This window comes from Balaenoptera acutorostrata, chromosome 10, assembly GCF_949987535.1.
Source record: "Balaenoptera acutorostrata chromosome 10, mBalAcu1.1, whole genome shotgun sequence".
Lineage (NCBI taxonomy): Eukaryota > Metazoa > Chordata > Mammalia > Artiodactyla > Balaenopteridae > Balaenoptera > Balaenoptera acutorostrata.
The window spans coordinates 58,119,251-58,139,402 of record NC_080073.1 but is presented as its reverse complement, the minus strand read 5'-3'; positions in this window follow the sequence as shown (position 1 = coordinate 58,139,402).

Sequence of the window (20,152 nt, the reverse complement as noted above, 5' to 3'; positions counted from 1 at the left end):
GTAGCGAGTGTGCTGAAAGGATTACAGAGTCATAGGTTAGTTAGGATTGGGTGTAAAATGTATCTCCGGAATACCTAGCTTTCAAGGGAAAACCTGTAATTTTTCAGGCAGCACTTAAAGTTCACTGGCTTGCCTGGGGTAGATTCCATCACGTGTGCGTTCCCAGAAGGAAGGGTACAATCAGTATATTTTTCGTGTGCTCAGCGACAGGCAGAAAAGCAGACACGTTTGGCACGAAGGAATGAACAGAACGCTGATAGCTAGGGGTTTTCAAGCTGTCGCAATCTAGGCGTTTATCCAACGAAACCCTTCACTGCCCATAATTCGGCAACTAGCAGTTCCCAACGGTGCATTGCTCACAACGTCCCGAAGACACAGGCTGTCCATTTTGTACGTATCAGATCTAGTGAAGACCCCCGAGTCCTAGGAGACCTGGAATGCTTCCCACAGCTCAACAACCACACTGAATAAGTCCACATGGTTTCTGCTGCATAACAACCTGTGACATGATACAAGAGGAATGTCAGCTTGAGGTTAATGGTCAAATGGGATCATCAATTCACTGACGATTACTGAAGGGTGAGCACCTACAAAAGAATGGCCACCTCCAAGTTTCCTTCCTAGAAACTCACTTGTCATCACAAAGCCATTTGTGCTATGAAGAGAACATGTGCAATTAGAGTGTTTCTCAGGGAGAATTGAGCCCGACACTCTCTAAATCCCAAGGAGGTAAATAAAGTTTCCCTTCAAGCCTTATTTTCCAAAGGGTTCACAGAGCATTGACCCTGTTGTTTCTTTCTCATTTTGGCACCTCCAATGTGCTTAGCAGTGAGATATTTGAGTTGTTGCAACTTACCACATTCTAGAGGTTTAAAAAAAGAAGCCCTTCACTGCCCATGACCCGGCATCTAGCTGTTGCCAAATGTGCATTGCTCACAATTCCTCGAAATCACAGGCAGTCCTTCTTGTACGTTTCTCACCCTAGTGGAGACCCGCCAGATTTAAGAGACCTTGAATGCTTTCTAAAGCTCAAGAACCACACTGGATAACGCTACATGGATTCTGCTGCATGCCAACCTGTGGCATGATACAAGAGGAACGTTAGCTTGAGGCTAGTCGTCAAATGGGGTCGCCATTTCACTGAAGATTACCGAAGGATGAGCACCTCCCAAACAATGGCAACCTCCTAGTTTCTTTCCTAGAAACTCACTCGTCATCACAAAGGCAATTGTGCTATGAAGAGAACATGTGCAACTACACTGTTTCTCAGGGAGAATTGAGCACGCAACTCTCTAAGTCCCAATGAGGAAAATCAAGTTTCCCTTGAAGCCTTATTTTCAAAAGGGCCCGCAGAGCATTGACCCTGTGGCTTCTTTCTCTCTTTTGAACTTCCAAGGTGCTTTAGAAGGGAGATACTTGAGTTGTCTCAACTTGCAACAATCTAGACATTTAACTAAAAAAGCCCTTCACTGCCCATGACTCGGCATCTAGCTGTTCCCAACGCTGCATTGCTCACAAAGGCCCAAACACACAGGCCGTCCTTCTTGTACTTTTCTCATCCTAGTGCAGACCCGCCAGTCCGAAAAGACCTGGAATGCTTCCAAGAGTTCAAGAACCACACTGAATAACGCTACATGGATTCTGCTGCATGCCAATCTGTGGGAGGATACAAGAGGAACGTTAGCTTGAGGCTAGAGCTGAAACGGGTTCGCCAATTCCCTGATGATTACCGAAGGATGATCATCTGCCAAGGAATAGCAACCTCCAAGTCTCTTTCCTACAAACTCACTTGTCATCACAAAGGCAATGGTGCTCTGAAGGGAACATGTGTAAGTACAGTGTTTCTCAGGTAGAATTGGGCTCAAAACTCTCTAAACCCCAATGAGGAAAATAAAGTTTCCCTTCAAGCCTTATTTTCACAAGGGCCCGCAGAGCATTGACCCTGCTGTTTCTTTCTCTATTTTGTACCTCCAAGGTGCTTTAGAAGGGAGATACTTGACTTGTTTCAACTTGCCACAATCTAGAGGTTTAACCAAAGAAGCCCTTCACTGCCGATGACTCGGCATCTAGCTGTTCCCAACGCTGCATTGCTCACAAAAGCCCAAACACACAGGCCGTCCTTCTTGTACGTTTCTCTTCCTGGTGCAGACCCGCTAGTACTGAGAGATCTGGAATCCTTCCTAGAGCTCAAGAAGCACACTGAATAAGGCTACATGGATTCTGCTGCATGCCAACCTGTGGCATGATACACGAGGAACGTTAGCTTGAGGCTAGAGCTCAAACGGTTTCGCCAATTCCCTGATGATTACCGAAGGATGATCATCTGCCAAGGAATAGCAACCTCCAAGTTTCTTTCTTGGAAAATCACTCGTCCTCACCTAGACCATTGTGCAATTAAGAGAAGATGGGCAACAACAGTGTTTACCAGGTAACACTGAGGCCGCAACTCTCCGCTTTGCAATGAGGAAAATAAACTTTCCCAGGAAGCCTCAATATACATGGGGACGAAGCAGAATATTCCCCTGGCGTTTCTGACTCTCTTATTGCACATCCAGTGGACACAATGGACCATGATATTGGTAACCATTGCCATGCTGGGAGTCGTGATTGTGGTGTAAGGATATCAAGCTGATGGCTTAGTGGGGCCTAGGTGGCAATATTTCTCTGGAATACCTCTCAGTTAAGGGAAACCCTGTAAATTGTGAAGCTGGACATGAAGTGTAGTTGCTGATTGAGGAAGACAGACTTTACGGATTAGTTCCCAGAGGCAATGATAGGCTAATTGGCTTTCCAGGGCAGCTCAGGTTTCCTCAAGAATGCAGACACGCTTTGCATGAGGGACGGCATGGAACGTTGATAACGGTGTTGCTTTCAAGCTATCACAATCTAGGTGTGTAACCAACGAAGCCCTTCACTGCCCATCACTTGACATCTAGTTGTTCCCAACGGTAGACTGCTCACAACTGCCCAAAGACACAGGCAGTCCTTTTAGTACGTTTCAAAACCTAGTGCAGACCCACGAACCAAAAGAGACCTGATATGCTTCCTAGAGTTCAAGAACCACAGGCACTAAGGTTGCGTGGAATCTGTTGAATGTCTACCTCTGTCATGAGAAAAGCTGAACGTTAACTTGAGGCTAGATGTCCCATGCGGTTGGCCCTTTCCCTGAAGATTCCCGAGGGATGAGCCACTACCAAGGAATGGCAGCCTCCAAGTTTCTTTCCTAGAAACTCTCGTCATCACAATGGCAAATGTGCTATGAAGGGAAGATGTGCAAGTACAGTGTTTCTCTGGGAGAATTGAGCCTGCAACTCTCTAAATCCCAAGGAAGTAAATAAGGTATCCCTTCATGCCTTATGTTCAAAAGGGACCCCCGAGCATTGACCTGCTCTTTCTTTCTCTATTTTGTACCTCCATGGTGCGTTAGAAGGGAGATACTTGAGTTGTTTCAACTTACCACATTCTAGAGGTTTAACAAAAGAAGCCTTTCACTGCCCTTTTTAGGCATATAGTTGTCCTCAACTGAACGTTGCTCACAAGTCCCAGAAGAGACTGGCAGTCCCTTGTGTACACCTTGGATCCTAGTGCACACCCGCGTGTCCTAAGACACCAAAAATGCTTCCTAGCGTAAAAGCACTGCTTTGACAAAAGCTGCATTGAACCTGCTGCCTGCCTACCATTGTGACGAGAAAAGCAGAATGTTAGCTTGAGGCCAGTCGTCCCATGCGCTCGGCATATTCACTAACAATTGCTGAGTGAGGAGCACCTAGCAGGAACTGAAAGGCAACGTTTGTTTCATGCCAAATCACTTCTCCTGAAAAGGCAATTCTGCAATGAAGAGAAGATGGGCAACTACACTGTTTATCAGGTAACACTGAGGCCACAAGTGTCGACATTCCAATGTGGAAAATCAACTTCCCATCAAGCCTCAATCTCCAATGGGAGGGCACAGCATCTTAGGCTGCAGTTTCTGAGTACCTATTGGACATTCAGGTGACCAAGCAGACCTTTTAGGGAGTACACTTTGCGATACAGGGAGTAGTGAGTGTGCTGAAAGGATTACAGAGTCATAGGTTAGTGAGGATTGGGTGTAAAATGTATCTCCGGAATACCTAGCTCTCAAGGGAGAACCTGTAATTTTTCAGGCTGCACTTAAAGTCCACTGGCTTGCCTGGGGTAGATTCCATCACGTGTGGGTTCCCAGAAGGAAGGGTAGGATCATTATATTTTTCGTGTGCTCAGGGATAGGCAGAAAAGCAGACACGTTTGGCACGAAGGAATGAACAGAACCCTGATAGCTAGGTGTTTTCAAGCTGTCGCAATCTAGGCGTTTATCCAACGAAACCCTTCACTGCCCATGATTCGGCAACTAGCTGTTCCCCACGGTGCATTGCTCACAACGCCCCGAAGACACAGGCTGTCCTTTTTGTACGTATCAGATCTAGTGAAGACCCCCAAGTCCTAGGAGACCTGGAATGCTTCCCACAGCTCAACAACCACACTGAATAAGTCCACATGGTTTCTGCTGCATAACAACCTGTGACATGATACAAGAGGAATGTCAGCTTGAGGTTAATGGTCAAATGGGATCGCCAATTCACTGACGATTACTGAAGGATGAGCACCTACAAAAGAATGGCAACCTCCAAGTTTCCTTCCTAGAAACTCACTTGTCATCACAAAGCCATTTGTGCTATGAAGAGAACATGGGCAATTCCAGTGTTTCTCAGGGAGAATTGAGCCCGACACTCTCTAAATCCCAAGGAGGTAAAGAAAGTTTCCCTTCAAGCCTTATTTTCCAAAGGGCTCACAGAGCATTGACCCTGCTGTTTCTTTCTCATTTTGGCACCTCCAATGTGCTTAGCACTGAGGTATTTGAGTCGTTGCAACTTACCACATTCTAGAGGTTTAAAAAAAGAAGCCCTTCACTGCCCATGACTCGGCATTTAGCTGTTGTCAGAGGTCCATTGCTCACAATTCCTCGAAATCACAGGCAGTCCTTCTTGTACTTTTCTCACCCTAGTGGAGACCCGCCAGTTTTAAGAGACCTGGAATGCTTCCTAAAGTTCAAGAACCACACTGAATAAGGCTACATGGATTCTGCTGCATGCCAACCTGTGGCATGATACAAGAGGAACGTTAGCTTGAGGCTAGTCGTCAAATGGGGTCGCCATTTCACTGAAGATTACCGAAGGATGAGCACCTCCCAAACAATGGCAACCTCCTAGTTTCTTTCCTAGAAACTCACTCGTCATCACAAAGGCAATTGTGCTATGAAGAGAACATGTGCAACTACACTGTTTCTCAGGGAGAATTGAGCACGCAACTCTCTAAGTCCCAATGAGGAAAATCAAGTTTCCCTTGAAGCCTTATTTTCAAAAGGGCCCGCAGAGCATTGACCCTGTGGCTTCTTTCTCTCTTTTGAACTTCCAAGGTGCTTTAGAAGGGAGATACTTGAGTTGTCTCAACTTGCAACAATCTAGACATTTAACTAAAAAAGCCCTTCACTGCCCATGACTCGGCATCTAGCTGTTCCCAACGCTGCATTGCTCACAAAGGCCCAAACACACAGGCCGTCCTTCTTGTACTTTTCTCATCCTACTGCAGACCCGCCAGTCCGAAAAGACCTGGAATGCTTCCAAGAGTTCAAGAACCACACTGAATAACGCTACATGGATTCTGCTGCATGCCAATCTGTGGGAGGATACAAGAGGAACGTTAGCTTGAGGCTAGAGCTGAAACGGGTTCGCCAATTCCCTGATGATTACCGAAGGATGATCATCTGCCAAGGAATAGCAACCTCCAAGTCTCTTTCCTACAAACTCACTTGTCATCACAAAGGCAATGGTGCTCTGAAGGGAACATGTGTAAGTACAGTGTTTCTCAGGTAGAATTGGGCTCAAAACTCTCTAAACCCCAATGAGGAAAATAAAGTTTCCCTTCAAGCCTTATTTTCACAAGGGCCCGCAGAGCATTGACCCTGCTGTTTCTTTCTCTATTTTGTACCTCCAAGGTGCTTTAGAAGGGAGATACTTGACTTGTTTCAACTTGCCACAATCTAGAGGTTTAACCAAAGAAGCCCTTCACTGCCGATGACTCGGCATCTAGCTGTTCCCAACGCTGCATTGCTCACAAAAGCCCAAACACACAGGCCGTCCTTCTTGTACGTTTCTCTTCCTGGTGCAGACCCGCTAGTACTGAGAGATCTGGAATCCTTCCTAGAGCTCAAGAAGCACACTGAATAAGGCTACATGGATTCTGCTGCATGCCAACCTGTGGCATGATACACGAGGAACGTTAGCTTGAGGCTAGAGCTCAAACGGTTTCGCCAATTCCCTGATGATTACCGAAGGATGATCATCTGCCAAGGAATAGCAACCTCCAAGTTTCTTTCTTGGAAAATCACTCGTCCTCACCTAGACCATTGTGCAATTAAGAGAAGATGGGCAACAACAGTGTTTACCAGGTAACACTGAGGCCGCAACTCTCCGCTTTGCAATGAGGAAAATAAACTTTCCCAGGAAGCCTCAATATACATGGGGACGAAGCAGAATATTCCCCTGGCGTTTCTGACTCTCTTATTGCACATCCAGTGGACACAATGGACCATGATATTGGTAACCATTGCCATGCTGGGAGTCGTGATTGTGGTGTAAGGATATCAAGCTGATGGCTTAGTGGGGCCTAGGTGGCAATATTTCTCTGGAATACCTCTCAGTTAAGGGAAACCCTGTAAATTGTGAAGCTGGACATGAAGTGTAGTTGCTGATTGAGGAAGACAGACTTTACGGATTAGTTCCCAGAGGCAATGATAGGCTAATTGGCTTTCCAGGGCAGCTCAGGTTTCCTCAAGAATGCAGACACGCTTTGCATGAGGGACGGCATGGAACGTTGATAACGGTGTTGCTTTCAAGCTATCACAATCTAGGTGTGTAACCAACGAAGCCCTTCACTGCCCATCACTTGACATCTAGTTGTTCCCAACGGTAGACTGCTCACAACTGCCCAAAGACACAGGCAGTCCTTTTAGTACGTTTCAAAACCTAGTGCAGACCCACGAACCAAAAGAGACCTGATATGCTTCCTAGAGTTCAAGAACCACAGGCACTAAGGTTGCGTGGAATCTGTTGAATGTCTACCTCTGTCATGAGAAAAGCTGAACGTTAACTTGAGGCTAGATGTCCCATGCGGTTGGCCCTTTCCCTGAAGATTCCCGAGGGATGAGCCACTACCAAGGAATGGCAGCCTCCAAGTTTCTTTCCTAGAAACTCTCGTCATCACAATGGCAAATGTGCTATGAAGGGAAGATGTGCAAGTACAGTGTTTCTCTGGGAGAATTGAGCCTGCAACTCTCTAAATCCCAAGGAAGTAAATAAGGTATCCCTTCATGCCTTATGTTCAAAAGGGACCCCCGAGCATTGACCTGCTCTTTCTTTCTCTATTTTGTACCTCCATGGTGCGTTAGAAGGGAGATACTTGAGTTGTTTCAACTTACCACATTCTAGAGGTTTAACAAAAGAAGCCTTTCACTGCCCTTTTTAGGCATATAGTTGTCCTCAACTGAACGTTGCTCACAAGTCCCAGAAGAGACTGGCAGTCCCTTGTGTACACCTTGGATCCTAGTGCACACCCGCGTGTCCTAAGACACCAAAAATGCTTCCTAGCGTAAAAGCACTGCTTTGACAAAAGCTGCATTGAACCTGCTGCCTGCCTACCATTGTGACGAGAAAAGCAGAATGTTAGCTTGAGGCCAGTCGTCCCATGCGCTCGGCATATTCACTAACAATTGCTGAGTGAGGAGCACCTAGCAGGAACTGAAAGGCAACGTTTGTTTCATGCCAAATCACTTCTCCTGAAAAGGCAATTCTGCAATGAAGAGAAGATGGGCAACTACACTGTTTATCAGGTAACACTGAGGCCACAAGTGTCGACATTCCAATGTGGAAAATCAACTTCCCATCAAGCCTCAATCTCCAATGGGAGGGCACAGCATCTTAGGCTGCAGTTTCTGAGTACCTATTGGACATTCAGGTGACCAAGCAGACCTTTTAGGGAGTACACTTTGCGATACAGGGAGTAGTGAGTGTGCTGAAAGGATTACAGAGTCATAGGTTAGTGAGGATTGGGTGTAAAATGTATCTCCGGAATACCTAGCTCTCAAGGGAGAACCTGTAATTTTTCAGGCTGCACTTAAAGTCCACTGGCTTGCCTGGGGTAGATTCCATCACGTGTGGGTTCCCAGAAGGAAGGGTAGGATCATTATATTTTTCGTGTGCTCAGGGATAGGCAGAAAAGCAGACACGTTTGGCACGAAGGAATGAACAGAACCCTGATAGCTAGGTGTTTTCAAGCTGTCGCAATCTAGGCGTTTATCCAACGAAACCCTTCACTGCCCATGATTCGGCAACTAGCTGTTCCCCACGGTGCATTGCTCACAACGCCCCGAAGACACAGGCTGTCCTTTTTGTACGTATCAGATCTAGTGAAGACCCCCAAGTCCTAGGAGACCTGGAATGCTTCCCACAGCTCAACAACCACACTGAATAAGTCCACATGGTTTCTGCTGCATAACAACCTGTGACATGATACAAGAGGAATGTCAGCTTGAGGTTAATGGTCAAATGGGATCGCCAATTCACTGACGATTACTGAAGGATGAGCACCTACAAAAGAATGGCAACCTCCAAGTTTCCTTCCTAGAAACTCACTTGTCATCACAAAGCCATTTGTGCTATGAAGAGAACATGGGCAATTCCAGTGTTTCTCAGGGAGAATTGAGCCCGACACTCTCTAAATCCCAAGGAGGTAAAGAAAGTTTCCCTTCAAGCCTTATTTTCCAAAGGGCTCACAGAGCATTGACCCTGCTGTTTCTTTCTCATTTTGGCACCTCCAATGTGCTTAGCACTGAGGTATTTGAGTCGTTGCAACTTACCACATTCTAGAGGTTTAAAAAAAGAAGCCCTTCACTGCCCATGACTCGGCATTTAGCTGTTGTCAGAGGTCCATTGCTCACAATTCCTCGAAATCACAGGCAGTCCTTCTTGTACTTTTCTCACCCTAGTGGAGACCCGCCAGTTTTAAGAGACCTGGAATGCTTCCTAAAGTTCAAGAACCACACTGAATAAGGCTACATGGATTCTGCTGCATGCCAACCTGTGGCATGATACAAGAGGAACGTTAGCTTGAGGCTAGTCGTCAAATGGGGTCGCCATTTCACTGAAGATTACCGAAGGATGAGCACCTCCCAAACAATGGCAACCTCCTAGTTTCTTTCCTAGAAACTCACTCGTCATCACAAAGGCAATTGTGCTATGAAGAGAACATGTGCAACTACACTGTTTCTCAGGGAGAATTGAGCACGCAACTCTCTAAGTCCCAATGAGGAAAATCAAGTTTCCCTTGAAGCCTTATTTTCAAAAGGGCCCGCAGAGCATTGACCCTGTGGCTTCTTTCTCTCTTTTGAACTTCCAAGGTGCTTTAGAAGGGAGATACTTGAGTTGTCTCAACTTGCAACAATCTAGACATTTAACTAAAAAAGCCCTTCACTGCCCATGACTCGGCATCTAGCTGTTCCCAACGCTGCATTGCTCACAAAGGCCCAAACACACAGGCCGTCCTTCTTGTACTTTTCTCATCCTAATGCAGACCCGCCAGTCCGAAAAGACCTGGAATGCTTCCAAGAGTTCAAGAACCACACTGAATAACGCTACATGGATTCTGCTGCATGCCAATCTGTGGGAGGATACAAGAGGAACATTAGCTTGAGGCCAGAGCTGAAACGGGTTCGCCAATTCCCTGATGATTACCGAAGGATGATCATATGCCAAGGAATAGCAACCTCCAAGTCTCTTTCCTACAAACTCACTTGTCATCACAAAGGCAATGGTGCTCTGAAGGGAACATGTGTAAGTACAGTGTTTCTCAGGTAGAATTGGGCTCAAAACTCTCTAAACCCCAATGAGGAAAATAAAGTTTCCCTTCAAGCCTTATTTTCACAAGGGCCCGCAGAGCATGACCCTGCTGTTTCTTTCTCTATTTTGTACCTCCAAGGTGCTTTAGAAGGGAGATACTTGACTTGTTTCAACTTGCCACAATCTAGAGTTTTAACCAAAGAAGCCCTTCACTGCCGATGACTCGGCATCTAGCTGTTCCCAACGCTGCATTGCTCACAGAAGCCCAAACACACAGGCCGTCCTTCTTGTACGTTTCTCTTCCTGGTGCAGACCCGCTAGTACTGAGAGATCTGGAATCCTTCCTAGAGCTCAAGAAGCACACTGAATAAGGCTACATGGATTCTGCTGCATGCCAACCTGTGGCATGATACACGAGGAACGTTAGCTTGAGGCTAGAGCTCAAACGGTTTCGCCAATTCCCTGATGATTACCGAAGGATGATCATCTGCCAAGGAATAGCAACCTCCAAGTTTCTTTCTTGGAAAATCACTCGTCCTCACCTAGACCATTGTGCAATTAAGAGAAGATGGGCAACAACAGTGTTTACCAGGTAACACTGAGGCCGCAACTCTCCGCTTTGCAATGAGGAAAATAAACTTTCCCAGGAAGCCTCAATATACATGGGGACGAAGCAGAATATTCCCCTGGCGTTTCTGACTCTCTTATTGCACATCCAGTGGACACAATGGACCATGATATTGGTAACCATTGCCATGCTGGGAGTCGTGATTGTGGTGTAAGGATATCAAGCTGATGGCTTAGTGGGGCCTAGGTGGCAATATTTCTCTGGAATACCTCTCAGTTAAGGGAAACCCTGTAAATTGTGAAGCTGGACATGAAGTGTAGTTGCTGATTGAGGAAGACAGACTTTACGGATTAGTTCCCAGAGGCAATGATAGGCTAATTGGCTTTCCAGTGCAGCTCAGGTTTCCTCAAGAATGCAGACACGCTTTGCATGAGGGACGGCATGGAACGTTGATAACGGTGTTGCTTTCAAGCTATCACAATCTAGGTGTGTAACCAACGAAGCCCTTCACTGCCCATCACTTGACATCTAGTTGTTCCCAACGGTAGACTGCTCACAACTGCCCAAAGACACAGGCAGTCCTTTTAGTACGTTTCAAAACCTAGTGCAGACCCACGAACCAAAAGAGACCTGATATGCTTCCTAGAGTTCAAGAACCACAGGCACTAAGGTTGCATGGAATCTGTTGAATGCCTACCTCTGTCATGAGAAAAGCTGAACGTTAACTTGAGGCTAGATGTCCCATGCGGTTGGCCCTTTCCCTGAAGATTCCCGAGGGATGAGCCACTACCAAGGAATGGCAGCCTCCAAGTTTCTTTCCTAGAAACTCTCGTCATCACAATGGCAAATGTGCTATGAAGGGAAGATGTGCAAGTACAGTGTTTCTCTGGGAGAATTGAGCCTGCAACTCTCTAAATCCCAAGGAAGTAAATAAGGTATCCCTTCATGCCTTATGTTCAAAAGGGACCCCCGAGCATTGACCTGCTCTTTCTTTCTCTATTTTGTACCTCCATGGTGCGTTAGAAGGGAGATACTTGAGTTGTTTCAACTTACCACATTCTAGAGGTTTAACAAAAGAAGCCTTTCACTGCCCTTTTTAGGCATATAGTTGTCCTCAACTGAACGTTGCTCACAAGTCCCAGAAGAGACTGGCAGTCCCTTGTGTACACCTTGGATCCTAGTGCACACCCGCGTGTCCTAAGACACCAAAAATGCTTCCTAGAGTAAAAGCACTGTTTTGACAAAAGCTGCATTGAACCTGCTGCCTGCCTACCATTGTGACGAGAAAAGCAGAATGTTAGCTTGAGGCCAGTCGTCCCATGCGCTCGGCATATTCACTAACAATTGCTGAGTGAGGAGCACCTAGCAGGAACTGAAAGGCAACGTTTGTTTCATGCCAAATCACTTCTCCTGAAAAGGCAATTCTGCAATGAAGAGAAGATGGGCAACTACACTGTTTATCAGGTAACACTGAGGCCACAAGTGTCGACATTCCAATGTGGAAAATCAACTTCCCATCAAGCCTCAATCTCCAATGGGAGGGCACAGCATCTTAGGCTGCAGTTTCTGAGTACCTATTGGACATTCAGGTGACCAAGCAGACCTTTTAGGGAGTACACTTTGCGATACAGGGAGTAGTGAGTGTGCTGAAAGGATTACAGAGTCATAGGTTAGTGAGGATTGGGTGTAAAATGTATCTCCGGAATACCTAGCTCTCAAGGGAGAACCTGTAATTTTTCAGGCTGCACTTAAAGTCCACTGGCTTGCCTGGGGTAGATTCCATCACGTGTGGGTTCCCAGAAGGAAGGGTAGGATCATTATATTTTTCGTGTGCTCAGGGATAGGCAGAAAAGCAGACACGTTTGGCACGAAGGAATGAACAGAACCCTGATAGCTAGGTGTTTTCAAGCTGTCGCAATCTAGGCGTTTATCCAACGAAACCCTTCACTGCCCATGATTCGGCAACTAGCTGTTCCCCACGGTGCATTGCTCACAACGCCCCGAAGACACAGGCTGTCCTTTTTGTACGTATCAGATCTAGTGAAGACCCCCAAGTCCTAGGAGACCTGGAATGCTTCCCACAGCTCAACAACCACACTGAATAAGTCCACATGGTTTCTGCTGCATAACAACCTGTGACATGATACAAGAGGAATGTCAGCTTGAGGTTAATGGTCAAATGGGATCGCCAATTCACTGACGATTACTGAAGGATGAGCACCTACAAAAGAATGGCAACCTCCAAGTTTCCTTCCTAGAAACTCACTTGTCATCACAAAGCCATTTGTGCTATGAAGAGAACATGGGCAATTCCAGTGTTTCTCAGGGAGAATTGAGCCCGACACTCTCTAAATCCCAAGGAGGTAAAGAAAGTTTCCCTTCAAGCCTTATTTTCCAAAGGGCTCACAGAGCATTGACCCTGCTGTTTCTTTCTCATTTTGGCACCTCCAATGTGCTTAGCACTGAGGTATTTGAGTCGTTGCAACTTACCACATTCTAGAGGTTTAAAAAAAGAAGCCCTTCACTGCCCATGACTCGGCATTTAGCTGTTGTCAGAGGTCCATTGCTCACAATTCCTCGAAATCACAGGCAGTCCTTCTTGTACTTTTCTCACCCTAGTGGAGACCCGCCAGTTTTAAGAGACCTGGAATGCTTCCTAAAGTTCAAGAACCACACTGAATAAGGCTACATGGATTCTGCTGCATGCCAACCTGTGGCATGATACAAGAGGAACGTTAGCTTGAGGCTAGTCGTCAAATGGGGTCGCCATTTCACTGAAGATTACCGAAGGATGAGCACCTCCCAAACAATGGCAACCTCCTAGTTTCTTTCCTAGAAACTCACTCGTCATCACAAAGGCAATTGTGCTATGAAGAGAACATGTGCAACTACACTGTTTCTCAGGGAGAATTGAGCACGCAACTCTCTAAGTCCCAATGAGGAAAATCAAGTTTCCCTTGAAGCCTTATTTTCAAAAGGGCCCGCAGAGCATTGACCCTGTGGCTTCTTTCTCTCTTTTGAACTTCCAAGGTGCTTTAGAAGGGAGATACTTGAGTTGTCTCAACTTGCAACAATCTAGACATTTAACTAAAAAAGCCCTTCACTGCCCATGACTCGGCATCTAGCTGTTCCCAACGCTGCATTGCTCACAAAGGCCCAAACACACAGGCCGTCCTTCTTGTACTTTTCTCATCCTACTGCAGACCCGCCAGTCCGAAAAGACCTGGAATGCTTCCAAGAGTTCAAGAACCACACTGAATAACGCTACATGGATTCTGCTGCATGCCAATCTGTGGGAGGATACAAGAGGAACGTTAGCTTGAGGCTAGAGCTGAAACGGGTTCGCCAATTCCCTGATGATTACCGAAGGATGATCATCTGCCAAGGAATAGCAACCTCCAAGTCTCTTTCCTACAAACTCACTTGTCATCACAAAGGCAATGGTGCTCTGAAGGGAACATGTGTAAGTACAGTGTTTCTCAGGTAGAATTGGGCTCAAAACTCTCTAAACCCCAATGAGGAAAATAAAGTTTCCCTTCAAGCCTTATTTTCACAAGGGCCCGCAGAGCATTGACCCTGCTGTTTCTTTCTCTATTTTGTACCTCCAAGGTGCTTTAGAAGGGAGATACTTGACTTGTTTCAACTTGCCACAATCTAGAGGTTTAACCAAAGAAGCCCTTCACTGCCGATGACTCGGCATCTAGCTGTTCCCAACGCTGCATTGCTCACAAAAGCCCAAACACACAGGCCGTCCTTCTTGTACGTTTCTCTTCCTGGTGCAGACCCGCTAGTACTGAGAGATCTGGAATCCTTCCTAGAGCTCAAGAAGCACACTGAATAAGGCTACATGGATTCTGCTGCATGCCAACCTGTGGCATGATACACGAGGAACGTTAGCTTGAGGCTAGAGCTCAAACGGTTTCGCCAATTCCCTGATGATTACCGAAGGATGATCATCTGCCAAGGAATAGCAACCTCCAAGTTTCTTTCTTGGAAAATCACTCGTCCTCACCTAGACCATTGTGCAATTAAGAGAAGATGGGCAACAACAGTGTTTACCAGGTAACACTGAGGCCGCAACTCTCCGCTTTGCAATGAGGAAAATAAACTTTCCCAGGAAGCCTCAATATACATGGGGACGAAGCAGAATATTCCCCTGGCGTTTCTGACTCTCTTATTGCACATCCAGTGGACACAATGGACCATGATATTGGTAACCATTGCCATGCTGGGAGTCGTGATTGTGGTGTAAGGATATCAAGCTGATGGCTTAGTGGGGCCTAGGTGGCAATATTTCTCTGGAATACCTCTCAGTTAAGGGAAACCCTGTAAATTGTGAAGCTGGACATGAAGTGTAGTTGCTGATTGAGGAAGACAGACTTTACGGATTAGTTCCCAGAGGCAATGATAGGCTAATTGGCTTTCCAGTGCAGCTCAGGTTTCCTCAAGAATGCAGACACGCTTTGCATGAGGGACGGCATGGAACGTTGATAACGGTGTTGCTTTCAAGCTATCACAATCTAGGTGTGTAACCAACGAAGCCCTTCACTGCCCATCACTTGACATCTAGTTGTTCCCAACGGTAGACTGCTCACAACTGCCCAAAGACACAGGCAGTCCTTTTAGTACGTTTCAAAACCTAGTGCAGACCCACGAACCAAAAGAGACCTGATATGCTTCCTAGAGTTCAAGAACCACAGGCACTAAGGTTGCATGGAATCTGTTGAATGCCTACCTCTGTCATGAGAAAAGCTGAACGTTAACTTGAGGCTAGATGTCCCATGCGGTTGGCCCTTTCCCTGAAGATTCCCGAGGGATGAGCCACTACCAAGGAATGGCAGCCTCCAAGTTTCTTTCCTAGAAACTCTCGTCATCACAATGGCAAATGTGCTATGAAGGGAAGATGTGCAAGTACAGTGTTTCTCTGGGAGAATTGAGCCTGCAACTCTCTAAATCCCAAGGAAGTAAATAAGGTATCCCTTCATGCCTTATGTTCAAAAGGGACCCCCGAGCATTGACCTGCTCTTTCTTTCTCTATTTTGTACCTCCATGGTGCGTTAGAAGGGAGATACTTGAGTTGTTTCAACTTACCACATTCTAGAGGTTTAACAAAAGAAGCCTTTCACTGCCCTTTTTAGGCATATAGTTGTCCTCAACTGAACGTTGCTCACAAGTCCCAGAAGAGACTGGCAGTCCCTTGTGTACACCTTGGATCCTAGTGCACACCCGCGTGTCCTAAGACACCAAAAATGCTTCCTAGCGTAAAAGCACTGCTTTGACAAAAGCTGCATTGAACCTGCTGCCTGCCTACCATTGTGACGAGAAAAGCAGAATGTTAGCTTGAGGCCAGTCGTCCCATGCGCTCGGCATATTCACTAACAATTGCTGAGTGAGGAGCACCTAGCAGGAACTGAAAGGCAACGTTTGTTTCATGCCAAATCACTTCTCCTGAAAAGGCAATTCTGCAATGAAGAGAAGATGGGCAACTACACTGTTTATCAGGTAACACTGAGGCCACAAGTGTCGACATTCCAATGTGGAAAATCAACTTCCCATCAAGCCTCAATCTCCAATGGGAGGGCACAGCATCTTAGGCTGCAGTTTCTGAGTACCTATTGGACATTCAGGTGACCAAGCAGACCTTTTAGGGAGTACACTTTGCGATACAGGGAGTAGTGAGTGTGCTGAAAGGATTACAGAGTCATAGGTTAGTGAGGATTGGGTGTAAAATGTATCTCCGGAATACCTAGCTCTCAAGGGAGAACCTGTAATTTTTCAGGCTGCACTTAAAGTCCACTGGCTTGCCTGGGGTAGATTCCATCACGTGTGGGTTCCCAGAAGGAAGGGTAGGATCATTATATTTTTCGTGTGCTCAGGGATAGGCAGAAAAGCAGACACGTTTGGCACGAAGGAATGAACAGAACCCTGATAGCTAGGTGTTTTCAAGCTGTCGCAATCTAGGCGTTTATCCAACGAAACCCTTCACTGCCCATGATTCGGCAACTAGCTGTTCCCCACGGTGCATTGCTCACAACGCCCCGAAGACACAGGCTGTCCTTTTTGTACGTATCAGATCTAGTGAAGACCCCCAAGTCCTAGGAGACCTGGAATGCTTCCCACAGCTCAACAACCACACTGAATAAGTCCACATGGTTTCTGCTGCATAACAACCTGTGACATGATACAAGAGGAATGTCAGCTTGAGGTTAATGGTCAAATGGGATCGCCAATTCACTGACGATTACTGAAGGATGAGCACCTACAAAAGAATGGCAACCTCCAAGTTTCCTTCCTAGAAACTCACTTGTCATCACAAAGCCATTTGTGCTATGAAGAGAACATGGGCAATTCCAGTGTTTCTCAGGGAGAATTGAGCCCGACACTCTCTAAATCCCAAGGAGGTAAAGAAAGTTTCCCTTCAAGCCTTATTTTCCAAAGGGCTCACAGAGCATTGACCCTGCTGTTTCTTTCTCATTTTGGCACCTCCAATGTGCTTAGCACTGAGGTATTTGAGTCGTTGCAACTTACCACATTCTAGAGGTTTAAAAAAAGAAGCCCTTCACTGCCCATGACTCGGCATTTAGCTGTTGTCAGAGGTCCATTGCTCACAATTCCTCGAAATCACAGGCAGTCCTTCTTGTACTTTTCTCACCCTAGTGGAGACCCGCCAGTTTTAAGAGACCTGGAATGCTTCCTAAAGTTCAAGAACCACACTGAATAAGGCTACATGGATTCTGCTGCATGCCAACCTGTGGCATGATACAAGAGGAACGTTAGCTTGAGGCTAGTCGTCAAATGGGGTCGCCATTTCACTGAAGATTACCGAAGGATGAGCACCTCCCAAACAATGGCAACCTCCTAGTTTCTTTCCTAGAAACTCACTCGTCATCACAAAGGCAATTGTGCTATGAAGAGAACATGTGCAACTACACTGTTTCTCAGGGAGAATTGAGCACGCAACTCTCTAAGTCCCAATGAGGAAAATCAAGTTTCCCTTGAAGCCTTATTTTCAAAAGGGCCCGCAGAGCATTGACCCTGTGGCTTCTTTCTCTCTTTTGAACTTCCAAGGTGCTTTAGAAGGGAGATACTTGAGTTGTCTCAACTTGCAACAATCTAGACATTTAACTAAAAAAGCCCTTCACTGCCCATGACTCGGCATCTAGCTGTTCCCAACGCTGCATTGCTCACAAAGGCCCAAACACACAGGCCGTCCTTCTTGTACTTTTCTCATCCTACTGCAGACCCGCCAGTCCGAAAAGACCTGGAATGCTTCCAAGAGTTCAAGAACCACACTGAATAACGCTACATGGATTCTGCTGCATGCCAATCTGTGGGAGGATACAAGAGGAACGTTAGCTTGAGGCCAGAGCTGAAACGGGTTCGCCAATTCCCTGATGATTACCGAAGGATGATCATCTGCCAAGGAATAGCAACCTCCAAGTCTCTTTCCTACAAACTCACTTGTCATCACAAAGGCAATGGTGCTCTGAAGGGAACATGTGTAAGTACAGTGTTTCTCAGGTAGAATTGGGCTCAAAACTCTCTAAACCCCAATGAGGAAAATAAAGTTTCCCTTCAAGCCTTATTTTCACAAGGGCCCGCAGAGCATGACCCTGCTGTTTCTTTCTCTATTTTGTACCTCCAAGGTGCTTTAGAAGGGAGATACTTGACTTGTTTCAACTTGCCACAATCTAGAGTTTTAACCAAAGAAGCCCTTCACTGCCGATGACTCGGCATCTAGCTGTTCCCAACGCTGCATTGCTCACAGAAGCCCAAACACACAGGCCGTCCTTCTTGTACGTTTCTCTTCCTGGTGCAGACCCGCTAGTACTGAGAGATCTGGAATCCTTCCTAGAGCTCAAGAAGCACACTGAATAAGGCTACATGGATTCTGCTGCATGCCAACCTGTGGCATGATACACGAGGAACGTTAGCTTGAGGCTAGAGCTCAAACGGTTTCGCCAATTCCCTGATGATTACCGAAGGATGATCATCTGCCAAGGAATAGCAACCTCCAAGTTTCTTTCTTGGAAAATCACTCGTCCTCACCTAGACCATTGTGCAATTAAGAGAAGATGGGCAACAACAGTGTTTACCAGGTAACACTGAGGCCGCAACTCTCCGCTTTGCAATGAGGAAAATAAACTTTCCCAGGAAGCCTCAATATACATGGGGACGAAGCAGAATATTCCCCTGGCGTTTCTGACTCTCTTATTGCACATCCAGTGGACACAATGGACCATGATATTGGTAACCATTGCCATGCTGGGAGTCGTGATTGTGGTGTAAGGATATCAAGCTGATGGCTTAGTGGGGCCTAGGTGGCAATATTTCTCTGGAATACCTCTCAGTTAAGGGAAACCCTGTAAATTGTGAAGCTGGACATGAAGTGTAGTTGCTGATTGAGGAAGACAGACTTTACGGATTAGTTCCCAGAGGCAATGATAGGCTAATTGGCTTTCCAGTGCAGCTCAGGTTTCCTCAAGAATGCAGACACGCTTTGCATGAGGGACGGCATGGAACGTTGATAACGGTGTTGCTTTCAAGCTATCACAATCTAGGTGTGTAACCAACGAAGCCCTTCACTGCCCATCACTTGACATCTAGTTGTTCCCAACGGTAGACTGCTCACAACTGCCCAAAGACACAGGCAGTCCTTTTAGTACGTTTCAAAACCTAGTGCAGACCCACGAACCAAAAGAGACCTGATATGCTTCCTAGAGTTCAAGAACCACAGGCACTAAGGTTGCATGGAATCTGTTGAATGTCTACCTCTGTCATGAGAAAAGCTGAACGTTAACTTGAGGCTAGATGTCCCATGCGGTTGGCCCTTTCCCTGAAGATTCCCGAGGGATGAGCCACTACCAAGGAATGGCAGCCTCCAAGTTTCTTTCCTAGAAACTCTCGTCATCACAATGGCAAATGTGCTATGAAGGGAAGATGTGCAAGTACAGTGTTTCTCTGGGAGAATTGAGCCTGCAACTCTCTAAATCCCAAGGAAGTAAATAAGGTATCCCTTCATGCCTTATGTTCAAAAGGGACCCCCGAGCATTGACCTGCTCTTTCTTTCTCTATTTTGTACCTCCATGGTGCGTTAGAAGGGAGATACTTGAGTTGTTTCAACTTACCACATTCTAGAGGTTTAACAAAAGAAGCCTTTCACTGCCCTTTTTAGGCATATAGTTGTCCTCAACTGAACGTTGCTCACAAGTCCCAGAAGAGACTGGCAGTCCCTTGTGTACACCTTGGATCCTAGTGCACACCCGCGTGTCCTAAGACACCAAAAATGCTTCCTAGCGTAAAAGCACTGCTTTGACAAAAGCTGCATTGAACCTGCTCCCTGCCTACCATTGTGACGAGAAAAGCAGAATGTTAGCTTGAGGCCAGTCGTCCCATGCGCTCGGCATATTCACTAACAATTGCTGAGTGAGGAGCACCTAGCAGGAACTGAAAGGCAACGTTTGTTTCATGCCAAATCACTTCTCCTCAAAAGGCAATTCTGCAATGAAGAGAAGATGGGCAACTACACTGTTTATCAGGTAACACTGAGGCCACAAGTGTCGACATTCCAATGTGGAAAATCAACTTCCCATCAAGCCTCAATCTCCAATGGGAGGGCACAGCATCTTAGGCTGCAGTTTCTGAGTACCTATTGGACATTCAGGTGACCAAG